The sequence below is a fragment of the Pteronotus mesoamericanus genome, unplaced genomic scaffold (assembly GCF_021234165.1).
Source record: "Pteronotus mesoamericanus isolate MK-2021 breed Mesoamerican mustached bat unplaced genomic scaffold, CSHL_Meso_final contig_116, whole genome shotgun sequence".
Taxonomy (NCBI): domain Eukaryota; kingdom Metazoa; phylum Chordata; class Mammalia; order Chiroptera; family Mormoopidae; genus Pteronotus; species Pteronotus mesoamericanus.
In genome coordinates this window covers 44,066,879-44,091,853 of record NW_026555027.1, presented here as the reverse complement: position 1 = coordinate 44,091,853, position 24,975 = coordinate 44,066,879, and positions in this window count along the sequence as shown.

Sequence of the window (24,975 nt, the reverse complement as noted above, 5' to 3'; positions counted from 1 at the left end):
AGGCAGCACTGCTGCAGGCTTTAACAGTGCGGCCAGTATTGGGGGGCGGGGCGGGGGGGGCGCGGGGATCAATGAGGACGGAAAGGACAGGCTGGATGTAACTGAACTGGAACTTGCTCAGTTGGCTGTATGGATAGTTGCATAGGACCTGCTTCAATATATTTTCCTTTGTGCCTTTTATTTGGAAAAAAGATTTTTTTATTCATTTATTTATTTAAAAATATGTACACAGCACTGTGATTTGCCAGATTATACACACTGAGAGAAATCCTTCATGAGCCACAGCTTCCTCTCTGTAAAATGTAGGTGACAATATCCCCCAAGGTTGTTGTGAGGACAAGACGAGATGTCATGAATATACACAGCCTAGTGCAGGACTTGGTATGCAGCAGGCGGTCCCTAAATGTTTGACTTTGAAATCCACAAAGGAGCCCAGCTTCCTGCTGCTCAGCAGGCCTGTACCGCAGAAGGCAGGCGGTGGGTCGTAAGTGATGACCTGGGGGGATGGCTCCTCCTGCCCACCTCCTCCTCCCCCTGGGGTGCTGCGTCGCCCCACCCCCAGCACCACCGCACGTCCATTGCCCTTGGCACTCACTGCCCAGCCCTCCCTCCTGCATCTGCAACTCTTGACTGACTCTGGAAAAAAAATTTTTAACATCACAAAAATGTAACCCTACATTTTACATGATTGAGTTTTAGACTCCTTTCTCTCTCTCTCTCTCTCTCTCTCTTTTTTTTTTTTTTTTTTTTTTTTTTTTTTGGTGGCCTGGGGTTATTGTGTCTCAATGAGTAATACAGAATAGAGGCTGGATTGGAAGAGAACACAAGAAGTCTTCCAGAAGTTAGGCCATCAAACATACAACACATGGGGATATTTCAGAATAACAGCGAAAATCTTGAAAAACAGCAAGAAATTCAAAGTAAAATAACACACAATTATCACAAAATGTTCTGTTTGCATTGTGCTGAACATCTGGTGCTAATTTTTTTAATGGCCCTCAAACCTTTTAAATGGCCAGCAAATTATACCTGGGGCTCTCAATCTGTGATGCACACAATGACATTGGAAAAGGGAATTATACTTTCTATGAAACTGTCTTTAAGGGCTTCAGATACTGTCAGCACCTTTGTATCCATTGCCAGTGATTTTGAAAATAAATGCCCATTGTGGCTCTTTTCATCTTTTAACCTGATCCATGCGAGCAGAAACCTGTCTTATCCCACAGGGGACTCTAGAAAAGACAATTCACTTGCCTGCTCTCATTGCACAGCCGATACTCAGCAACTTTCACCATCTCATCGAGTTTTCTTAGAACAGTATCATCAGAATTTAGTGGAATACGAAATCATTTCAGTGGATTTTGTTCCTCTCACCCTTCTCATAACCAAGCATTTGCTGGAACTGGGGTTTCTTCTACAATGGGTTGCTTACCCTATTTTGCAAACATTTATATTATTTCAGAAGAGAACAGCAACAACTTTACCTTCTACTCAAAGATGTGTTTGAACATTCAGTGAGAATTTTAGTTTCCAAGCTTTTTTTAAAATCTCAGACGTATAATAAAACTGTCAACTTTATAAATGTGTTTTTTTCTTTTTCTTTTTCATAAAATCTTCACTTTGTCTTGATGGGGTGACTGTTTATTAAAAAAGAACTGAGGAGTTGGCAAACTGTTCACATGTGGGTCATTATAAAACCAAGTTTTTGATGTTCAATTGCATATTGTTGACTCTTTTGCTTTGCATTTAACACTTTGTCGTACAAGCTAAATAAGAATATTTCTATGTAAATGGGGAATCACCATGAAGATGACAGTTAAAATGAAGATGAATTTAGTTAACCCAATAATACAAGACAACTGCTATCAGTGACTTTTCAAAATGGTGGACCCTTAGTAAATTTTAAATAAAACAATACAGTCTTTCCTTGACATATGCAAGTATTGCTTTCTAGGAAATGTGCTACTTACTTAACCTTGCCAAAAGGAAACAACCCACAACTCTATCTTCATTTGTAAAGATATACAAATCCCTGCCCGATCCTTGGTGTTGCTTTCCACAGTTTCAGTTACTGACAGTCAAACTTGGTCCACAAATAGTAAATGGAAAATTCCAGAAATAAAAAATTTATAAGTTTTAAATTGCACACTCTTCAGAGCAGCATGATGAAATCTGGAGCCATCACCCAACCCTCCGGGACATGAATCACCGCTTTGTCCAGCACATCCATGCTATGCACGCTCCCTGCCCGCTCATCGTTATCTGGGGCAGCAATTTTCAACCTGTGTGCGGCAGCAGACACGCTGGGGAGCTGCAAGAATTTTTAAAACATGCCAAACCTGACTATGTAGTCAAGGGCACTGACCTCTTTTCCCTTAGATTATCAAATTAAAAAAGGACAACAGCTAACAAACCATAGCCAGCCAGCGTGAATGAATCAAAATTACATCTAATTTTTTTTTGCCAGATCAGCAAAAAAAAAAAAAAAAAAAAAAATCACATATTTTTTGGTGTGCCACAGAATTTTAGTAAGTAGTTTACGTGTGCCATGAGATGATAAAGTTGAAAATCACTCATGTGGAGTTACCTTTGCAATCAAGCACTATTGTAAGGCCCTTCAAATGTCCCCTAAGCTGCCCGTTAGTCTTGGTTATAAGAGAGAGACAGAGAGGCCACATTCATATTACACTATATTGTTATAATTGTTCTACTTTATTATTAGTTCTTGTTGTTAATCTCTAACTGTGTCTGATTTATAAATGGAGCTTTAGCATAGATATGTACATAGAGGGGAAAAACATAGTATATAGAGAGTTCAGTCCTCTCTGCGGTCTCAGGCATGAACTGGGGGTCTTGGAACATATCTACCCATGGATAACTGGGGGCTACTGCAGTTCTAGGCTCAAATATTTATAAGGAGATTTTCCACCTACATAATTCTAGGTTTGGTAGATTCTAGAATTAGATTATTATAAACAGGCTTTTCATTTGTATTTGAAAGTCCCAAGGGACACAAGAGAAATCTTTTATTGTGCCACGGTAGCCCCACTAAAGGCCTGCAGCAACACCTATTTGTTATGACAAAAAAAAAAATTTTTCCAAAATACCCCTGGGAGCAGTATTGTCCTGCAGAGAACCATTAATTTTTATGAAGATACAACCACACACCTGTGGTTTACAATCTAAGTTACACCTGATTAAATAAAAATATAGTCACAAGAACATAATTAGGGCTGTTTTAAAACCTTTATGAGGCTCAGGCCCTCACTCGGAGACCCTACCTTAATTATATCAAGCATATTAAAATGCACCCTCACCTTACAGTAAATATACTAATAGCCAAACCTGCTGTGCTAGGCCCCATTCGAAGTATTTAACAACAACCTCTGAAGTAGGCACTATTATTATTTATATTTTACAGATAAGGAACAAGCACAAGAGAGCTTTGCTGACTCGCCCAAAACCACGCAGCTGGTAAGGGTTGGAACCAAAAACAAAGCTAGGCCTTCTGATGCCCGACATACTATGGCCTATATAGCTCTTGTAGAGTTTATACTTAAGAACAATTTATCACTTGTGAGTTAGTTGAGTTGCAGAGGACTTAACCCTTGTCCATCTCCACTGAGGAGTTCCTGTTTTGAATTTTGAGCCCATCTCATTGGAGGCCTCAGACATTGTCATAAGGCCCCAGATCGCCAGGGCCTGGCCTGCAGCCCGCGGCAGTGCCTTCCGAGCAGTCAGGGAGACCCGTGCAGGCACTCGGCTTCTCTCTCCTGTTTGTTAGCGTGTGTGTGTTCGTGAGTACGTGTGTGTAAACAATGACAGTGAGCTTCTAGAGCATGTTACCCATGCAACTGTCATCTCTGATAGCACCCACCCTGCAGGATGTGTTATTATCTCAATGTTTAGATGGGGAAACTGGTGTCAGGAAGATTAGTGACTTGCCCAATGTTACTCATAGCCTAAGAAATGACAGCTAATCCAATCCTGGTCCTGTGACTCCAAAACCTCTGCCCCTCCCCCACCCCCAGAGGATTCAGTTTTGTCCTCTTGGGACTTCCCTCTCTCTTTGCCTAACACTCCTTCCCCAACGATGAAACTTTGGCAGGTTTCCGATTGTCCTACCACCTAGTTCCTGTCAGCAAGAGATTGCAGCTACTGGTTCTTTCCCCACAGCCACTGTCATCCCATTCTAGAGCGACATGAAGCCCACAGGCTCTCACGAGAGCACAGCCAGTGCAGAGGTTGTTCTGGATGGGGGCTCCAGAGAAGGACTTTTTCAGTGCTGGGACTTCCTGTTCTTGTTTACCAGAGCACTGCAGTCACCTGCCACTTCTACTGACCATGCTCTCTTCTTAAAAACCCTGCTCCACAACCCTGGAGGCTATGACTGCACCTGGTTGCCCGTCATCCTTGTTGCCTGGACCCTAGAGGACCCAAAGCATGGGTGCGGGGGAGCAGGTGTTTATCAAGTGGCTCCTCTCTCTTGAGACTGAGACAGACTCCACAGGCCCTTCCTCTGGATGTCTCAGAGAATGAGGCTGAAAGAGCCAAATTTTATTGGGCATGTGGTAGAGAAAGCCAAGGGAAGGGAGTGAGGAGGCAGGCACAGAGAAGCTAATGAGAGACCTTGCAGAGCCAGGGAGAGGGGTTGCTTAGGAGCACAAAAGGAGCAAAAGAAACTTGGTCCCTGCCTTTGCAGTCCCCAAATACTCCCATCTTTAGACTTTGTGAAAGATGCCAGTCTCCTTCCAATGAATTCCTTTCTGGAAACCAAAGCTCCCTGCATCACCCGCTGAGCCCTGCCACAGCTCTCGGTGCCAAATCCCTGGACAGAGAAAGGCCCAGCCAGCTCATTCATCCCGTCCCCACCCCACACCTCCAATCTGCTAAGTCGAGGCACTGAAGTGAGGGCCTGGCACCTGTTCACCTCTGCGTCACAAACACTTACCCCCAGGGCTTACCTGGGGCACTGGGCTCAAAGCCCCTCCAGTGTGCCCCAAGTCTAGCCCTCCTGTGGACGCTGGCCCACTGTGCTCTAGCTCAGCCCTGTCCATTGAGTGGCTCCCTCAGGTCCTTCCCATGATCACTTTGCCAATTCCAGACTCTGAGGACTCAGCAGTGACTCAAGTGATTCAAAGCCCATCCTGCCCCACCCACTGGGTGGCATCTCTCCGTTCGGAGGTTTATCTGCTATTTATTTACCTGAGCTAGTTGGGCCCACGCAATGGAGCACCACCCATCCAGTGGAGTAATGGCAGCCTGATGATCTGGAGACATATTCACACATCTACCTCACAGAAAGTAGATATGTAGGTATGCTTGAGACCAGCTCTGTCTTCATAGGAAACAGTCCTGTAAGCATCATGGTTGATTTTTCTTTGTTGTTGTTTTTGCTTTTCTTTTTTTTGCTTGTTTGGTTTTTTGCTTAAACATTGTTCTGGCTTCACTACTTACCATAACATGGAGGAATCTCACAGGGACAATGTGTTGTGTTTTTTTTTTTTTTAATCTCACCAATGAGAAAATACTGTCCATATATATGAAATTCAAACTCAGAGAAACCAGTCTATGAAGATAGTAGTCAAGATAGTGGGAATTTCTGTGTTGACTGGGAAGGGGAATGAGGGAATCCTGTGCAGTGATCACATGGTTTTATGCTTATGCAATAATTTGTTAAGCAGTACCCTTAAGAGTAGTGTAAATTGCTTGTAAATTATACCCAATTAAGAAGTACAAAAACAGCCAGTCAAGATGGAGGTGTAGGTAAACATGGCTTGCCTCCTCATACCACCACATCAAAATTACAACTAAACTATAGAACAACCATCACTCAGCCTTCAGAAACAAGTTGAATGAAAGTCTAACAACCGTGGAATTAAAGAAACCACATCCATCCAAAACAGTAAGAGGAGTGATTCCCTTAACAGTAAGGGAATCAACAGTAGAGTGGATGAAGCTAAGTATCAAATCAATGATTTGGAACATAAGGAAAATAAAAACAACCAATCAGAACAACAAGGAAAAAAAATCCATACAAGTGAGGATGGTGTAAGGAGCCTCCAGGACAACCTCAGGAAATCCAACATTCACATCATAGGGGTGCTAGAAGGAGAAGAGGAAGAGAATTGCCATGCCTCCTGCTGCAGGGAGGGAGGAAATGGGTGAAGGAATGCAAGGAGGCCTTGAGGCTTTTAGAGGTGAGCAGGGAAAGCTGGACCTCTGGGAGATTCATGGCAAGGCCAGATTTTAATACCCACACTCTGTCAACATCCTCAGATTGCCAATAGCTAATAGTAGGGGTTTACTTAGCATCACATTGTGGCACTGTTTCCCAGCACACATTTGACAGTGTCCAGTGCTGAAACGTGATGCAGTCATGCAGGATCTCTGCATGGCACAACTCCAGGTGGTGCCAGGCACGTCATAGTTTTGCAAGCGGCACTCCCGAGTGCAGCCTGTGAAGCCACAGGCAATAGCCCTGCCTAGTTGAGTGAGCCTGAAGCTCTGGCAATAAGTCCCCTGTGGGCCTTCTTTTCCAAGGTCCTGAAGAGAAGGCCCATTCAGCAAATGTATGACACGGAGAACTTGGGCCAGGCTTCCAGCAGCCACAGAACAATCACACCAATTTCTGCCTTACTGTCCTTAGCCACACAAAGGGCAGCAGCACACCTTCTCTGATTTCCTGCCCTGCCCACAGGTCTTCCACCAGCGCTGCCATTTTCGGGCTTAAAAAATGAGTTTCCTACTGGCATGAGCTACAGCATGCCATTACTTGGAACCCATCTTATGGCAGAGGGAGTGTGAAATGGACAAAGGACCTACTGATCTGACTGTGCTCTTCAGCACCCAGAAACAAACAGCCTAAGAGAACATTGGAATGGCCTGTTAAAGTCTCATTTAAGGCACGAGCGTGGGGACACCACCCTGTGGGGTTGAGGCGCATCCTCTAAGATGAGGTACCGGCACTGGCCAATGGGGGATAGATAGTGTTGTCCCTTCAGTAGCTCTTTGACATGGGTCCAGGCACCAAGAGTCAGAAGCAGGATTGACCCTTCCCACCATTACTCCCAGTGGCCCGCTTTCTGATGTTGTGCTTCCTGTATCAACAGCCTTATCCTTGGTAATATTAGAAGACCTGGCACCTGTAGTGGGGGAGAAGGAGAAAACACCTAACGTAAGGGGTCTAGTGAACTTGAAGCTATACTTACTCCCTGTACTCTTTGGAATCCTATGCCAATGGACAAATAAGCAAAGATTATTCACTGGTGGTGAGAATTGATTCTGATTTCCATGAAGCGTTAGAGTTGCCATATGGTGGCACAAAAGTCTCTGACCAAAACTCAGAGGCCCCGTGCCCAGTAATAATGGTAAGCAGGCAATTACTGCGACCACTGCCCAACAAGGGCAAGGAAGCTAAGGCTCCGATCCATTGGGATGAAGGCCTCCCCACCAGGGAACCAATGCACACCAATCACAGTGCTGGTTGACGGAGAGGAAAATCTATACTGGTGATGGGAAAAGGAGATGATAAATGCCCTTTTCAGCTTTGGGACAGTTGCAGCATTGAGGACCGTAGCTTGTTCTACTAACATTCTTATATTATATTCTTGCAAAGATTGTAGCTGACCACCTTCTTGATTGGGACTCTGTCGTGGACTGGACTTGATAGAAGGCAAGAACAAAACTGAGTGACACAAGAGCCCTCTTGCGCACCACGTCAAATCCTCTTGGCTACACTTCTTACTCCAGCCACTGCTTTGGCAACCAGTTTTGCACTGACTTCTTAACCAGTTCTTGTCTGTACAACCTGACAGTGCCTTGCCTTGGGGCCAGGGCTATATATGTCTAGGTCTGTCGTGATGCTGTTGGCACTTATATATGTGCATCCCAAAATACAGTGGGATTTAAGGCTTATGGTGCTATTCTTACAGCCTAAGGCTTAGATCAGTGGAGGATAGAAGACAAAGGATAAATTCTTTCTGTTTCATCCCTCAGGCAGACAGCTCTGAGATACATTCATGAAGCTTATCAGAAAGCCTTCTAGTGTGGGCACCAGTCATGCATAGCAGTGGTCAACTCACAAACACTCCTTTTCTTCCCTGTTTCACATCCTCGCTCTTTACTCTTGCTCCCTGCAATCACATTCCTGAACAAACTGCCACACAAAAGACTCTCAGTCTCTGCTTTGGAGGAAACCAAGGTAAGTTGCATGGTCACTCTAATAACTGCAAAGGAAGTGGGGGAAAATTATGTCACTGGGCAGCTATGTGTCCAATTTCTCTTACCAAGGAAGAAGGAGGGAGTGGGTTTTGGTGGCCAGCTAGAGTCTCTACCTCAGTAGGGAAGTGTGAAAACATTTAACAGGTGCCCCATCTAAAGAGGCAAAAATAATAAAAGTTTTGATGCTTAAATGAGTAAGTAGTACAGCTGCCCTTGTCCTAAGAGGAGGAAACATTTGTTTGGTTGTGACCAGCACAGTGGAGAGAGAAGAGGAGTATTCTAAGGCTCAGGGGGCTGGAATGTGACACACTTAGTGGACAGGAGGGAAACGATGAGCCATTAAAGGAGAAAAACATAAGAAGCTTGGAAGGAGAGAGGGGCAGACAAACAAAAGCAGGGGGTAAGGTTGCTCTTCACAAAACCTATCATGGTTATAGCAAAACTATAAATTTTACTATAAACGTTATTAATGTGAAAGTCCTGACTTGCCTCCCTTCCATGTAAAAAGCCTTCGTTCTCTTGACTCAGGGTCTCTGCTTGCTTTTCTGTCTCAAAAGAAACTGTTCCTCTTGTTTAGATTTGTCCCTCCCCTGTGCTTCAGACTCACTTTCAGAACTTGCTTCAATTATATACTGTCTCCTTCCTTTCTTCATTTCCATGGATTCTTTCTCCTTGTCTGGATTTCCCTCAGTCCCCTTCCTTTCCCCTTGTTCCCATAATGCCAGAGAATGGTCCATTAGCCTTGTCTCCACCTCCTCACCACCCACCCTCAACCCAGCCCAGCTTCGTGTGTGTCTTGATCCTACGGGATGCTCTGCACTACTTGTTGCTCTTGACCAATCCCTTACTCTGAAAATTCATTTCTCCCTGTGTCTTCTAGACACTTTCCCTACATTTCTGCTCTCTCCTTATCATTAGCTCTTTTGGTTCCTTCTGCCTTGTAAAATGGGTTCTCCCAAAAGTCCAATCTTTGGTTCTCTTTTTACTGCACACATTCTTTCCAGATAATCTTGTCTGTTCACATTGTTTCAACTTTTCATGTTATTAAGATATTTCCAAGATCTCCATCTCTACTCCTGTATTTCAGACCCACATTTCTAAGAATTATCTGGACACTTGCACACACAAAAAAACCCCTAAGACAACATTTCAAATTCAAATTGTCCTTGCAAGAGAATAACCATCCTTTTGCTATATGACAATTGTAGGTTATTGAAGTATTTTATATTTTTACCACAAAGATAAAAAAGAGCAAGATTATTTTCTTGCTGAAACACACACACACACAAACTCTCTCTCTCTTTCTCTCTCTCTCTCTCTCTCTCTCTCTCTCTGAGATCTTGAGCAAGAGGACTTAGCAAGCATCCTTTCAGCATCCTGGATCCCCAGTATCTGATGCTGTTCTCCACTCTTCCTCCACTGAATACTTCCTGACCATTCCATAGGCCAATGATCTCTGTCATGCATCCCAGTTTCTGCCCTCATCTTTCTAGCTCACTCCCCCATTACTCAAACTCCAGCAATGCTCTGCCCCACAAGGACCTAAGATTCATTGATCCTGCCACCTTTCCCACTCCCTCCACCCCTAGATGTCCCCTCGTCTCTTCTTGCCAAATTTAATTTTCTCAGCCAATTATTATCATTGCTCTATTGATCAAACCTTAATTCCTTTGCCCTTCTTTCATTTCATGGAACTCTCCTGGAAGAACTACAAACCAGGTTAAATCCAGCCCTTCACCTCCTTCATATGTCCTCCTACACCCAAATATATCTGGGGGAAAAAAGATGGAAAACTACTGAATGGTTTCACTTTAAATTCATGACCATGAACCTTAAGTTCAGCTCTACCCTAGCTATGCAACCATACTCTCATATAGTCCTAAATGATTATTTTTACACCTATTTTCCCCTCAAACCTCTAACACTTTCTCTATCCTTACTCTTGCTTGTCGTCTTGCTTTCTGCTTTACTGAGGAAATAAAATCTGTCCAAATGAAACTGTTCTGGACTTCTACCATCCATCATCCCACCTATCACATCTGTGCCACCATATCTGTATTATCTTCTTTGACTACAGATAAACCATGTGGTCCTGCCTAAAGCCAACCACTTACCTGCTCAAAGACATCTCTCTAGTAATTCTACCCTCTCTCTCACACACACATCATCAGATTTTCCCTCTCTACTGAGTTTTTCCCATGAGCATGTCATCAGAAAAACTCTTTCCTGACCCTTCTTTCCTCCCCAGCTACCATTCCATTTCTTTGCTCCCCATCATAGAAAAGCCACTTGAAAGTATTACTTGTATTCATTGTCTCCAATCCCTCTCCTCTAATTCTCTACTGAATCCACTTCACTCAGGCTTTTGCCCTTACTACAGTACTAAAGTGTCTTTGAACAAAGTCACCAGTGACTTCCATGTTGCGAAATCCAATGATCACTCCTCCATTCTCATTTTACAGACCTATCAACAGCATCTAGTACAATTGATCATCTCTTCCACCTGAAAATACTATCAATCAAGACGCCACCTTCTCTGGGTTTGCCTTCCTACCTGGCTGTTCCTTCTCAGCCTCCCGATGCTTCATCTTCTACTCCTTCACCTAGAAGTTTTCCATGGTACTTCTTCACCCATTTGGCAACCACACCCAATGTTATGATTTTAAATATATTTACATGCTGAAAATTTCCAAACTTTATCTCCAGTCTTGAACTCTTCCTTGAATTCCAAAAAGTATATTCAACTTTCCAAAAGAAAATTCTTGATTTTACCCCAAATCTGCTCAATCTGCAGTCTTTGGATAATGGCAATTCTATTTTTCTGTTACTTAGGTCAAAAACCTTGAACCTTATTGTTTATTTTTCTTCTACACCAAAATCCAATACAGGAGAATACCCCGTTTTTTTCCTCTATATTCAGAATATATTCAGAACCTCACCATCAACACCAGTATCACTCTGATACAAACCAGTATCATTTGTCACCTAAATTATTATAACAACCTCCTAACTGGCCTTTCTGCTTTAATCCCTGTCTTTCCCCAATCTATTCTCCACCCAAAAGCCAGAGTGATACCTTCAAAACACAAGTCAAATAAAATCACTCATCTGCTCAAAAATCTTCTAGTGGTTCCTCAAACCACTCAGAGTAAAAACCAAAGTCAGGGTGTTAAAGAAAATAGCTACTATAGCTTCCAGTGTTTTGGCAAAACCTGAAGAGTCTTCTAGCCAGGCATCTGTGACCTTATATTTTTGGAACATGTAAACCTAGGGGTTACAGCTCTCTTCAAGTTCCTGTGGCTGAACCATGTAAAAAACATACACAGATTTTGACAGAAATTATAATTCCATGAAAGATTTTGAGATGAGAAGCATATCTTTCAGAGTGAAAAGTGATTTGGAATGTAAAGGCTTTGATCAGATTGAGTTCTATGGAAGTTTGTCCCTGATCCATGTTCCTGAACTATAGCACATGAATATGTAGGCTAAGAAATAGTTTATCTTGATACACAAACAATTAACAACAACAACACAAACCAAAGTCACTTTGGTGGTCTATGACGCCCTTCATGATCTGGCCTGCCATTCTCTCTGAACTCATCTCCTGCTACTGTCCCCCTCACTCACTTTGTTTCAGCCTCTTTGGCCTCTTTCACTGCTTCTCAGACACTCTAGACCTGATCCTACCTCAAGGATTTTGCACAGGAATGTCTCCTCTCAGACAAACTCATGGCTCATTCTCTCATTTCCTTCAAGTTCGGACTCTACAGACACCCTCTCAGTGAGGTGTTTCCTGACTACCCTATTTAAAGTTGCAAAACCCCCTCCCAATGTTCCCAAACTCTTTTAACCTCTTCTATTTTTTGTAATAATTATAGCTTCTAAAGTGCTATGTAATTTATTTATTATTGTCTGTTGCTTTCACTAGAATATAAGTTCCATGAGAGTATAGATTTCATTTTCTTTGTTGATGTACTCTTAGTTCCTAAAACAGAGACTTAGGTAAATAAGTGAATTTATTCATTCGTGAATAAAATGGGTGGGTCTTGAACATTTATTGGTCTCCAGATGATTCAATCAATCTAGGAGCTACCAAAAGGCAGTTGTGTGCTTGAAGTGTTTTACAGCAAACAGGGCCCTGCAGAAACTTGCTAGGGAGTATGCATTTATCAATAACAACCAGAGTGAATACATTACCACTTATAAAATATCATCCATATTGATTTTATCTTCACAACCTGGTGAGGCAGGTTTATTCTTATCATATTTTATAGGTGAGGAAACTAAGGTAGAAATGTTAAGTACCTTCTGAAAGGTCACATAGCTAATAAATGGCAGAACTGGGATTCAAATTCTGGTTATTCAGGTGGCATGTTCTATACTGATATCTTTTTCCTACACTGCTCAGACTTTGGAAATTTGGAAGATAATTTTCTACTATTTGGGTGAGAGGGAGGGGAAGCTGAAGTAAACAAAGGTGGAGAGGCCACAGAAATGTGGTATATGTCCAACACCCCACACGGACACTCAGGGGATTTGACCCAGATACTCTGTGACAAGAGAAGGAGGCAAGAATTCTAGCTTCCTGTAAAGAATATGTGGTCTTGGCATTCAGCTGGAGAACATGCCTCCGATGCATGCTAAGAGCAAGACAGAGATGGGTCAGGGGCAAGGTAGGACAAGAGCCAGGAAGATCACTAGGTCAGTGAGGAAAGAAACGTTTGTGTCATGCAGTGTACTAAAAACTTCACATTTATTATCACATAAGCCCCACAACCAGCGAGGCACAGGTAAGACACTGTTGTTCCCATTTAGGTTCGGAGACAGAGATAATTGACCTGCCCAAATCACATAGGTCGTCTCTGCCACAGTATGCAGTATCTGTGAGATTGGTGCACATTGGCCGGAAGCCGTAGAAAGAGTCTGCAGGACCGCACAGAGTGTGTTTTCCTCAGTCAAGAGTCCAGGTTCCAGGGTGCCCTGGGAGACTCTGAACCAACATGAAGCCGATACACAATCAGTGCAGACCGGAGCCACAGGACAGCTCTGACCTTGGTTTCAGAGAAAGGCCTGAGATGTAGGTTCTTTCAGCTCCAAAAAGAGATCCAGGAGGGCTGACTCTCCTGGTCTAGTCTCCAAACCACACACTGTGAGGAAAGGGTTCAATTCAGCTAAGACTGTGAGTAGAGGAGGATGAGGAGTCTGGGCCAGGATCCCAGCCATGCCTCTGACTAGTGTTTTCGCAGTGTGTTTGAGCCTCCTTTTCTCCGTGAGTTCTGTAAATATGCTGGGGCTTTAACGGGTGGTCCTGAGGAAAGGGAGAAGCCAGATACATCTCTCTAGATATCTGACAGAACAAGTGCACACCCACCTCTACACTCTCAAACTAATAAAAAGATATAGAAATCAGAACAACACAATTAAAAACTTTACTTAATTGATGTATAGAGAACACTACACCCAATGACAGGATACGTATTTTTTCAAGTACACTTGAAATTTATTAAAATTGACCACATAATAGGCATTAAGATGTCTCAACAAATTTCAAAGAATTTAAATCATTCAGAGTATCAGAGTATAATTGTTTAACTATAGTATACTTAAGCTAAAAAAAAAATCACAAAAAAATAGCTAAAATATTTTCAGTTGGCTGGAAATTAAACAATGTACTTTTAAATAATCCATGCATCAAAAAAAAGAACTACATCAGAAATTATAATTTGTTTCAAACTGAATAATAATGAAAATATAACATATCCAAATTTGTGCAATGCAGCTAATGCAGTGCTCAGGGAAAAATATATAGTGTGAAATGCATTAATCAGGAAAGAAGAAAGCCTAAAAAAGACTAATCAAAAATAATCTAATTTTCTATCTGAAAAAGAAAACTAGTAAAAAACAGTAAATAAGAGAGAAAATAGAAAATAAGAGCAGAAATCAAAGAAGTAGTAAAAGAGGAAAACTCAACAAAGCCAAAAGTTTGTTCAATAAAAATATTAATAGTCCTACCTGACCAGTGTGACCCCATTGAATGGACACTGTCCTGCAAAGTGAAAGGTGACCAGTTCTATTCCAAGTCAGGTGCATGCCTGGGCTGCAGGTTCAGTCTCCAGCTGGGGCATGTACAGAGGACAGCCAATCAATGTTTTTCTCTCACATCGATGTTTCTCTTTTTCTCTTTGTCTCTCCCTTCTCCTTTCTCTAAAAAGAAATAAATAAAATCTTTAAAATATATATTTATAAACCCCTGGTAAGATGACCAAGAAAAAATTTTAAAAACACATATACACAAAGTACCAATGTCAGGATATAAAGGATGAATCACACAGATCCTACAAATATTAAGAGACAATAAGAGAATATTGTAAACAACTTTACAACAATATTGTCTGCAATTTGGATAAATTGAACAACTTCCTCACAAAATTGAGCCAAACTGAAAGATAAAAATGTGCTGGACTTCCAGTCAAGATGGAGGTGTAGGTAAACATGCTTCACCTCCTCGCACAACCACAGAAAGAATTACAGCTAGACTTCAAAACAAATAACATCCCGAATGGTCAGGAAATCAAGCTGTATGAAGTCTGACAACCAAGGATTTAAAGAAGCCATATTTATCCATAACAGTAGGAGGGGCAGAGATCCAGAGATGGGCAGAGAGGCGTAGAGACATGGTGTGCCGCAGAGAGGTGGCAGTGGTGGAATTGGTGGTCCCAAAGTCACCTCTGGTAGATAAAAATCAGGAGGGAGACCTTAAGAGCGAGCAATCTGAGCCCCAGACCAGACCACACAGCCCAGGGTTCCAGCACCAGGAAAATAAATACCCATAACTTCTGGCTGTAAGAACCAGTGGGGGCTGGGGTGGTGGAAGAAACTTCCAGATTTTCAGGAGACCCTGCTTAAAGCGACCACTCAGACTTAAAATATATGCACACCAACTCCCTCTGGGATTCAGCACCAGGGCAACAGCTAGAAGGGCACCAGTCACACAGGGTGAGTACAGGGAAAACCTCCAGAAGCCAGGCAGCAGTATTGCCCCCATTCTGAGCCATCCCCTCACACAGAGCCACAAAGCAGTGCACTAGGTTGCCCCACCCTGGCAATTATGTAAGGCTCCGCCCTACTCAATTTACATGTTCCTTTTCTACAACACGCCACACTACTAAGATCACACTACTAAGACAGGAAGTCAAAGCAGCTCTCCCTAATACACAGAAACAAACACAAGGAGGCTGCCAAATTGAAAAGACAAAGAAATACGGCCCAAATGAAAGAACAGGACAAAACTCCAGAAAAAGAACTAAACAAAACAAAGATAACCAACCTATCAGATGCAGAGTTCTAAACATTAGTGATCCAGATGCTCAAAGAACTCATTGAGTATGACGACAAAATAAAAAAGACCCAGGAAGAAATAAAGGTTAACTAACTGAAATAAAGGAAAATCTACAGGGAATGAAGAGTGGAGTAGATGAAGCCAGGATTCAAATCAATGATTTGGAACATAAGGAAGAAATAAGCATTCAACCAAAAGAGAAAGAAGAAAAAAGAACTTAAAAAAACTAAGGATAGTACAAGGTGCGTCTGTGACATCTCCAAATGTACCAACATCTGAGTCATAGGGATGCCAGAAGGAGAAGAGGAAGAGCAAGAAATTGAAAACTTGTATGAAAGAAAATTTCCCTAATTTGGTGAAAGAAATAGACATAAAAGTCCAGGAAGCACAGAGAGTCCCAAACAAGTTGGACTCAAAGAAGACCACAACAAGACACATCATAATTAAAATGTCAAAGGTTAGGAATTCCAACCAAGGTGGAAGCATAGGTAGATACACTTTGCCTCCTCGCACAACCAGAAGAAGGACAACAACAAATTTAAAAACAAAAAATAACCACAAGTGCCAGAAAATCGAACTGTATGGAAGTCCGACAACCAAGGAACTAAAGAAGAAACATTCATCCAGACAGGTATAAGGGGTGGAGACTGGCAGCCGGGGTGGGGAGGAGGCGTGGCAAGGCAGAGGCTGGAGGACGGGGTGAGCAAGGTGGTACCTGGCAAACTGGGTGGTCCCACATTTCTGTGTTAACCACAGAACACAGAAATTTCTGTGATAAACCAGAAAGAAAAACTTGGTAGCGAGACAGATCGCACAATCCAGGGTTCCAGTGTGGGAAAAGAAAGCCTCAAAATCTCTGGCTCTAAAAATTCTGTAGGAGATACAGCAGCAGGAGAAACACGCAACCTCACAGGAGAGTTCACTGGAGAGATCACAGGGTCCTAGAACATACACAAACCTGCCCTCCAGGGAATCAGCACCAAAAGGGCCCCATTTGCTCGTAGGTAGCCAAGGAAGTGGCTGAATGCTGACTGAGAACTGAGCAAGCAGTATTGTTCCCTCTTGGACCACTCCCCCACAAACAGCATCACAATGCAGCAACCTGGGTTTCCCCACCCCCCGGCAAATACCTAAGGCTCTGCCCCTCCCAACTAACAGGTGCACTGAGACAAAGAAATGTGGCCCAAATGAAAGAACAAGTCAAAACTCCAAAAGTAGAACTAAGTGATGAACAGATAGCCAACCTACCAGATGCATAGTTCAAAACACTGGTAATCTGGATGCTCACTGAAATGGTTGAGTATGGTCGCAAAATGGAGGAAAAAGTGAAGGGTATGCAAAGTGAAATAAAGAAAGATATCCAGGGAACCAACAGTAAAGGGAAGGAAATTGGGACTCCTATCAATGATTTGGAACAGAAGGAAGAGATAAACATTCAACCAGAACAGAATGAAGAAACAAGAATTCAAAAAAAAAAGTGAGGAGAGGCTTAGGAATCTCTGGGATAACTTTAAACATTCCAACATCCAAATCATAGATGTGCCAGAAGGAGAAGAGGAAAAGCAAGAAATTGAAAAATTATGTGAAAAAATAATGAAGGAGAACTTCCCCAATCTGGTGAAGGAAATAGACTTCCAGGAGATCCAGGAAGCTCAAACAGTCCCAAAGAAGTTGGACCCAAGGAAGCACTCACCAAGGCATATCATAATTACATTACCCAAGATTAAAGATAAGGAGAGAATCTTAAAAGCAGCAAGAGAAAAGGGGACAGTTCCCTACAAAGGAGTTCCCATAAGACTATCAGCTGATTTCTCAAAAGAAAAGTTGCAGGCAAGAAGGGACTGGAAAGAAGCATTCAAAGTCATGGAAAGACCTACATCCAAGATTACTCTATCCAGCAAAGCTATCATTTAGAATGGAAGGGCAGATAAAGTACTTCCCAGATAAGATAAAATTAAAGGAATTCATCATCACCAAGCCCTTATTATATGAAATGTTAAAGGGACTTATCTAAGAAAAAGGAGATCATAAAACATGAACAGTAAAATGACAACAAACTCACAACTATCAACAACTGAACCTAAAAAAAAAAATAAGAAAACTAAGCAAACAGCTAGAACAGGAACAGAATCACAGAAAGGGAGATCAGAGGGGTGGGGAGGGACAAATGGGGGAAAAGGTACAGGGAATAAGGAGCATAAATAGTAGGTACAAAATAGACAGGGGGAGGTTAAGAATAGTATAGGAAATGGAGAAGCCAAAGAATTTATATGTACAACCTATGGACATGAACTAAGGGGGGAGAGGATACTGGTGGGAGGAGGTACAGGGCAGAGGAGCAGAAAGGGGAGAAAAAATGGGACAACTGTAATAGCATAATCAATAAAATACATATTTTAAAAATTTCAATAAAAGGATCAGTAGATCAAATAATTAAAGAGTACTTGAGAATTTGCTACCTGGTGTATGTCATCAGTTTGGCTCAAATGAACTCTTATAAAAATTCAAAACTATGTATATTAAAATGACAACAAAATAGACAATGCAAGAGACAAGATACAGAGGGTCAGCCCAGGACTCCAACATCTGATTAATAGAAATTGTAGAAACTAGGGACAGAAATATATTGGAGGTGAAGGGCAAGGGGTATATGCATGAAAAATACAACAAGAAAATCTCCTAGGGCTGAAAAACATTTGACTTCCATCCAAGGTCCCACAAAAATGAGTTAAAAATAATTCCACCAAGCCACACTTACATCACCATCATGCAAGTTCAAGATGCTGGGGATACAAAGATTGTCAAAAGATTCCATTGAAAGAGTTAAAAATAAATAAAGGAAACCTCATTTTAAATGGACTCAAGCAGCCCTAAAGGGGACCTCTCACTCACAGCCATGCAGACCCCAAACAGGAGGACATAACACAGCAGGAGGAAGGAAGAAATTTCCCTTGCCCCACAAAACACCTGAATGGTCATCTGAACTTCCTTATCTGGTTGCCTGCCGTTTAGGAATCCCGGTTACAGCCCAGCAAATGAGAAACTGCCCAATCAGCCAATGAGAAGCCATCACCATCTTGAACTCCTTAAACCCCTCCCAATTTCCTCTTTGTCGCCTATAAAAAAGCAAGCCCCTCTATGCTGTTCTAGGGACTTGTTTGTGGTGTGCCATAGTTGGCTTTGTTCTGAATTGCAATTCCTCTGCTATTCCCAAATAAACCCATTTAGCTGGTGAAATAAATGGCTCATTTGTTTTTTAAGGTCAACAAGACATGTAAATAAACACTCTAACATGTCACGTGCCAAGGACTAAGAATCAAGTAAGGAGCGCGCCTCACAGCGGGAGGTCTTGGCAGCTAGAGGCTGGGCCTCCCCCAAGGAGGGCCCTTACACTTTGCCCAAGACCATATTTACTGTCATATCTTTCTTTTTCACAAGAAAGTGAGTTACCCGAGAATAACAACATCAACTTATTTATCTCATATCCCTCTCTCTTCTTTAGTCTGAAGTCCTACAAAGAAGAGACAAAGTTCATTTAAATAAGCTCTGGTCAGCCTCTCTCTATCTCATTATTTCCTCCCTTCCCATCTTCTGGCCCCTTCTTTCTCTGCTCTCTTGTTCATCCCGGGAACACTGGTGGAGAACTCAGTGTGCTAGGTCAGGGGTTATCAGATAAACAAAGACCAGCCCTGGGTTCCAGGGGTCCACAGCTGTGAGGGGAGAGACTAGAGCAGGCCCCCCTGGGAGCTTCGTGGTCTTCTCTCCAAATTACAGCAGAGAACCCAGATATACCTACACAATAATTTCATGCTCACTGTTCTTAAACTTGAGTTAAATATAAACTAAATTTCCTGTTTATGCAGTTTAAACATTGAACTGATTTTTACTTACAGAATTTTCTAACGGGTCATTGGCTCCTGAGGGGAGAAAAGTTTCCTCCTTAGTATTGTTAAAGGGAGACTAGCCTTGAAGCTTTCCTGGGCAGACAAAAGCAGCTTAATCATGAATTTAGCTTAATTCCCAATCAGTGTGAAGCACTGCCTTCTCACTGTAGAAGACACTCTGTAAGAGTGTTCCTCTGAGTCTCATCCTAGGTTTTGGTTTGAGTGCTCCAGGTTTGCAAACTCTTTGGTGTATGTGCGGTAAATTTTTACCAATTACTACTTCAGTGATTCATTGGTTTTACTGTGGCTATTTCTGAACCTTTGACAGTATAACCCAGGTGGAATCCATAGGTATCCTCCAACTGCTGTACCTACTCCTCCTGTGAGCTGATCCCTGAAAGCGGAGGCCACGGCATGCAGAGGAGGTCTTATCAGCCCATCTGGGCCTGAGGATGACAGTGGGGATTGGCCCAGGGACCCTGAGTGCCATGGAAGAGGGACTGGGAGCCTGAAGCTCTTCACAGACTGTTAGCAGATGAGCACCTCCCCCTAGTGGCAGTAAGTAGAAGCTGCGGTGCTCTCTGCCAAAGAAATGCTAAAGAGAAGTATAATGTTTTTCCCACATACGCCCCACAAATGCCCCACAGACCCTGGACCACAGTTTCGAAGTCTGTCCTGTGGAAAAGGCACAGGCCATCTCCATTTATACAAGTTTCCCTGGGTCCTGGGTGGAACCTGCAAGTGTACTGGACTCTCCTCGGGTGTACTAAACCATAGCCTTTCCTCAGGGCCTGTTTGTGAAGGCAGCTGCTTCCTGTACAGCCCCTCTGGGCATCAAACCTTGATACTGAAGCTTAAGCTTCAGCACCCTCCCTTGCACAAGTTCCTTCTAACGACAGTGAAAAGGCCTTAGCAAAATGTTACATGGGCCTCTATTTATGCAAAATCTGCTAAAAAGTAGGAATTTTTTAAATTATTTTTCCTAAAGAAGGTCCCAAAAATTGTATAAGATTTGGATCACCCAAAGTCTGTATCTAGCCTGAGGGTGACATAGGGACCCCTCAGTCCAGAGCTCTCTGAACAGTTCTTTACCTCATATGTCCAGTCCCTAACCCCACTTCATCCCCGCCCCGCCCCCGCACCAGAGACTATCCGGAGGATTTTGTGAGGCAGTCACTGCAAGGGGCAAGAGCTCACAGGTTCGTAGGTCAGACAGATGTAGGTCTACAGCCCACCTCTCTCCCTAGGCACATTACTCGTTGTGCCTCTCTTTCTTTATCTGAAAAATAGAGGTGATAATTGTACATATTCTTTGGGTTGCTATGAGAAGAGAATTAGATAATGCATGGTAAGACTTCTGTTTGATATTTGGCCTGTAGGAGGCACTCCAAGAATAAAAGCTATGAGAAGCTTTGTTCAGTTCTATATATTAAGTGGAACCAAATACAATTGCTAATATTTCACTGTTTTGTTATTTTGACCTACAAAAAATGTCAGTTTCACAGGATCTCCCCTAATAAAACAAATGGCAATAATTACATAAGGTAGCTGGGATATGGGTATTCGGTAGGGACCCTCAGTCACTCTCATAGTATATCTGTGCTTTGCCTAGAGAGGCTGAGGAAAGTGGTTTGACTCTTTGCTCTCTCTTCCCTCCTGGAGCCCTGCTCCGTGATCATAAAGACCTTTGATATAAAATAAATAAGCCATGGTGATGTAATGTACAGCATATTTGAAAGTTGCTAAGAGACTAGATACTAAAAGTTCTCATCACAGGAAAAATAATTTGTAACTGTGAATCGTGACAGATGTTAACCAGAATATCATTTCGTAATATATACAAATATTGAATCATTATGTTGTATACCTGAATCTAATATGTTATATGTCAATTACACCTCAGTTTAAAAAATTTTAAAACTTTGGTCAAGCTGACAGCATAGGTAAATGCAGTACTCAAATCCTCCCACAACTGCATCAAAATACAACTAAACTACAGACCCACCATTATTCAGAACCACCTAAAATCTGGATGAATGAAAATTTTAACAACTAGGGAATTAAAGAAGCCACATTGAGACTAGTAGGAGGGGCAGAGACATAGAACAGACTGGTTCCATACCCACGTGTGGTGGATAAAAATTGGGAGAGATACTTCAGCCCCGGAGGCCCCTTCTGAGAAGCCAGGGGCCCCAACCCTTCACTAGAGCCCCCGTCCCAGGGTCCAATGGCAGGAAGAGAAGTCCCCATAACTTCTGGCTGTAAAAATCAGCGAGGAATGTGACTGAGGTAGAGGGCTTCTGGAGTTCCAAGCAGTTCCTCTTAAAGGGTCAGGCCATGGAGTTACTCAGACTCACTCCCTCTGAGCTCCAACTCTGGGTTAGCAGCTTTAAAGGAACCAGAAACATACAGAGAGGAACTGAATCATCTGGTATCAGGGCAAGCGTTTGGGTGGGGGCAGCTTTCTGCCAGACTGAAGTGGTGGCAGAGGTCATTGTTCCTTTTCTGAGAGCCCTTCCACAGAATCAGCGGGCAGGCGCCATATCTGAGTCTCCATCAACCTGGCTCACACTGTTTCCTCTCTCCCTATGATTCCCTGAGACTCCAGCCCACCCAAATTGCAGGCTCACCCAAGCCATTTCCAGTGACTTTTTTATACAAATGTCCCCTCTTGCCTCGTGCTTCAGACTTTCCTAAAATCCCTCAAACAAGCAGCATCTGATCTCTGGATATCTCATACTTCTTGCTAAGTGGTCATAGGCCTGGCACTAGCAGCAGCTGCCATTGGTTCACAGCTTGGCTTCTCCGGAGCACCTGCAAGCCTAGTGCAAGTAGCAGGCATCTGTAGATTTTTCTGTAGCTTGTTCCGAGTGACCCCAGGCAGGCCACAGGTGATAGCTGACCTTGTACCTCCTGAGAGGCCCAAAGCCAGTGCACCTGGTGGACAGCTTCAAGCCACACCAAACTACAACCCTACTACCTCCATGAGCAATATACTCAAGGGGAAGACTCAGTGATCACCAAAGCCCCACTAATGCAAGTCCTGCTCTGTAGGGTTGACTCCTACACAACAGCTTCTATGTTGTAGCCACAGCCATTCCTTGCAACCAATCAGCCTGGGTGTCGATCCAGGTGATGCCAACAGCAGTCCAGGCTCAACTACAACAGAACAGTGCACATAATCCACACAGGAACACCTGGAGCACCTAACTGGGGTGTCTGTGCCACTGAGCCCTACAGGACTCCTACTACACAAGACCTTCTACCAAGTCTGGGAGATGTAATAGCTCTACCTAATACATACAAACAAACATAGGGATTCAGCCAAAATGTAAAGATAAATAAACAGGTCCCAAATGAAAGAACAGGAGAAATCTCAAGAAAAAGAACTAAATGAAATGGAGGCAAGTAATCTATCAGATACAGAGTTTAAAACAATGGTTACAAGGATGCTGAAGGAACTTAGTGAGAACTTCAAGGAAATCAGTGAGAACTACAACAGCATGATAAAGGACATAGAAACCATTAAAAAGAACCAGTCAGAAATGAAAGATACACTAACTGAACTGAAGAATAATTTACAAGGAATCAACAGAAGAGCAAATGAAGCTTAAAATCCAATCAGTGATTTGGAATATAAGAAAACAACAACAACAATGACCAACCAGAAGCAAAGAGAAAGAATACAAAAAAAATGAAGATAGTGTAAGAAGCCTCTGAGACAACTTCAAGTGTACCAACATCCACATCATGGGGGCATCTGAAAAATAGAGAGCAAAAAAAATGAAAATCTATTTCAAAAGATAATGACAGAAAACTTCTCTAAGCTAGTGAAGGAAATAAATATACAAGGTTAGAAAATGCAGAGTCACAAACAGATGAGATCAAAGAAGCCCACACCAAGACACATCATAATTAAAATGCAAAAGATTAAAGAGAGAATCTTAAAAGCAGCAAGAGAAAAGCAGTTAACTACAAGGGAGCTCCCATAACACTGTCATCTGATTTCTCAACAGAAACTTTGCAGGCCAGGATACAAAATTAATATTCAGAAATCAGTGGCATTTTTATATACCAAAAATGAACCAAAAAAAGAAATTAAGAAAACAATACAATGAAAATAAGGTACCTAGGAATAAATTTAACCAAGGAGATAAAAAGACCTGTACTCAGAAAATTATAAGATACTGAAGAAAGAATTTGAGGAATATATCAATAAGTGAAAGCACATATTGTGTTCATGGGTAGGAAAAATCATTATTAAAATGCCTGTACTACCCAAAGCAATCTACAGATTCAACACAATTCCTATTAAAACACTAATGGCATATCTCACAAATCTAGAACAAATATTCCAAAATTTATATGGAGCCACAAAAGACCTCAAATAACCTCAGAAATCTTGAGAAAGAACAAACACTACCTGATATCAAACAATATTACAAGGCCAGAGTAATCAAAACAGCATGGTATTGGCACAAGAACAGGCATATAGATCAATGGAACAGAATAGAGAGCCCAGAAATAAACCCACACCTCTGTGGTCAATTAATTTTTGACAAAAAGGTCAAAAATATACAATGTGGTAAAGACAGTCTCTTCAATAAATGGTGTTGGGAAAATTGTACAAATACATTCAAAAACTGAAACTAGACTACCAACTTACCTATACACAAGAATAAACTCCAAATGGATTGAAGACTTAACTCTAAGATTTGAAACCATAAAACTCCTAGAAGAAAACAAAGGCAGTAAAATTTCAGACATTTCTCATAGCAATATTTTTTCTGATATATCTCCTCCAGCAAGGGAAACAAAGGAAAAAAATAAACAAATGGGACTACATCAAACTAAAGTTTTTTGCACAACAAAAGAAACCATCAACAACATGGAAAAGGAACTCACTTTTTTGGGGCGTATGAATGGGAGAACATATTTGAGAATGATACATCTGATAAAGGGATAACTTCCAAAATATATAAAGAACTTATATAACTCAATATCTAGAGGATAAACCAATTAAAAAATGGGCAAAGACCTGAACAGACACTTCTTCATAGAGGACATACAGATGGCCAATAAATATATGAAAAAAATACTCAACATCACTAATCATCAGACAGATGCAAATTAAAACCACAATGAAAAATCACCTCATACCTGTCAGAATGCCTATCATCAATAAATCAACAAAAAAGTATTGGCAAGGATGTGGAGAAAAGGGAATCCTAGCACACTGTTTGCAGAAATGCAGACCGGTGCAGGCCCTGGGAAAAACAGTATGGAATTTCCTCAAAAAATTAAAAATGGAACTGCCTTTTGACCCAGCAACCCTCCTTCTGGGAAATATATCCAAAGAAATCCAAAACACTATATCAAAAGAGCATATGCACCACATGTTCATTGCAGCATTATTTATCACAATAGCCAAGGTCAGGAAACAGCCCAGGTGCCCATCAGTAGATGAGTGGATAAAAAAAGCTGTGGTATGTTTACACAATGGAATACTACTCCACCATAAAAAAAAAG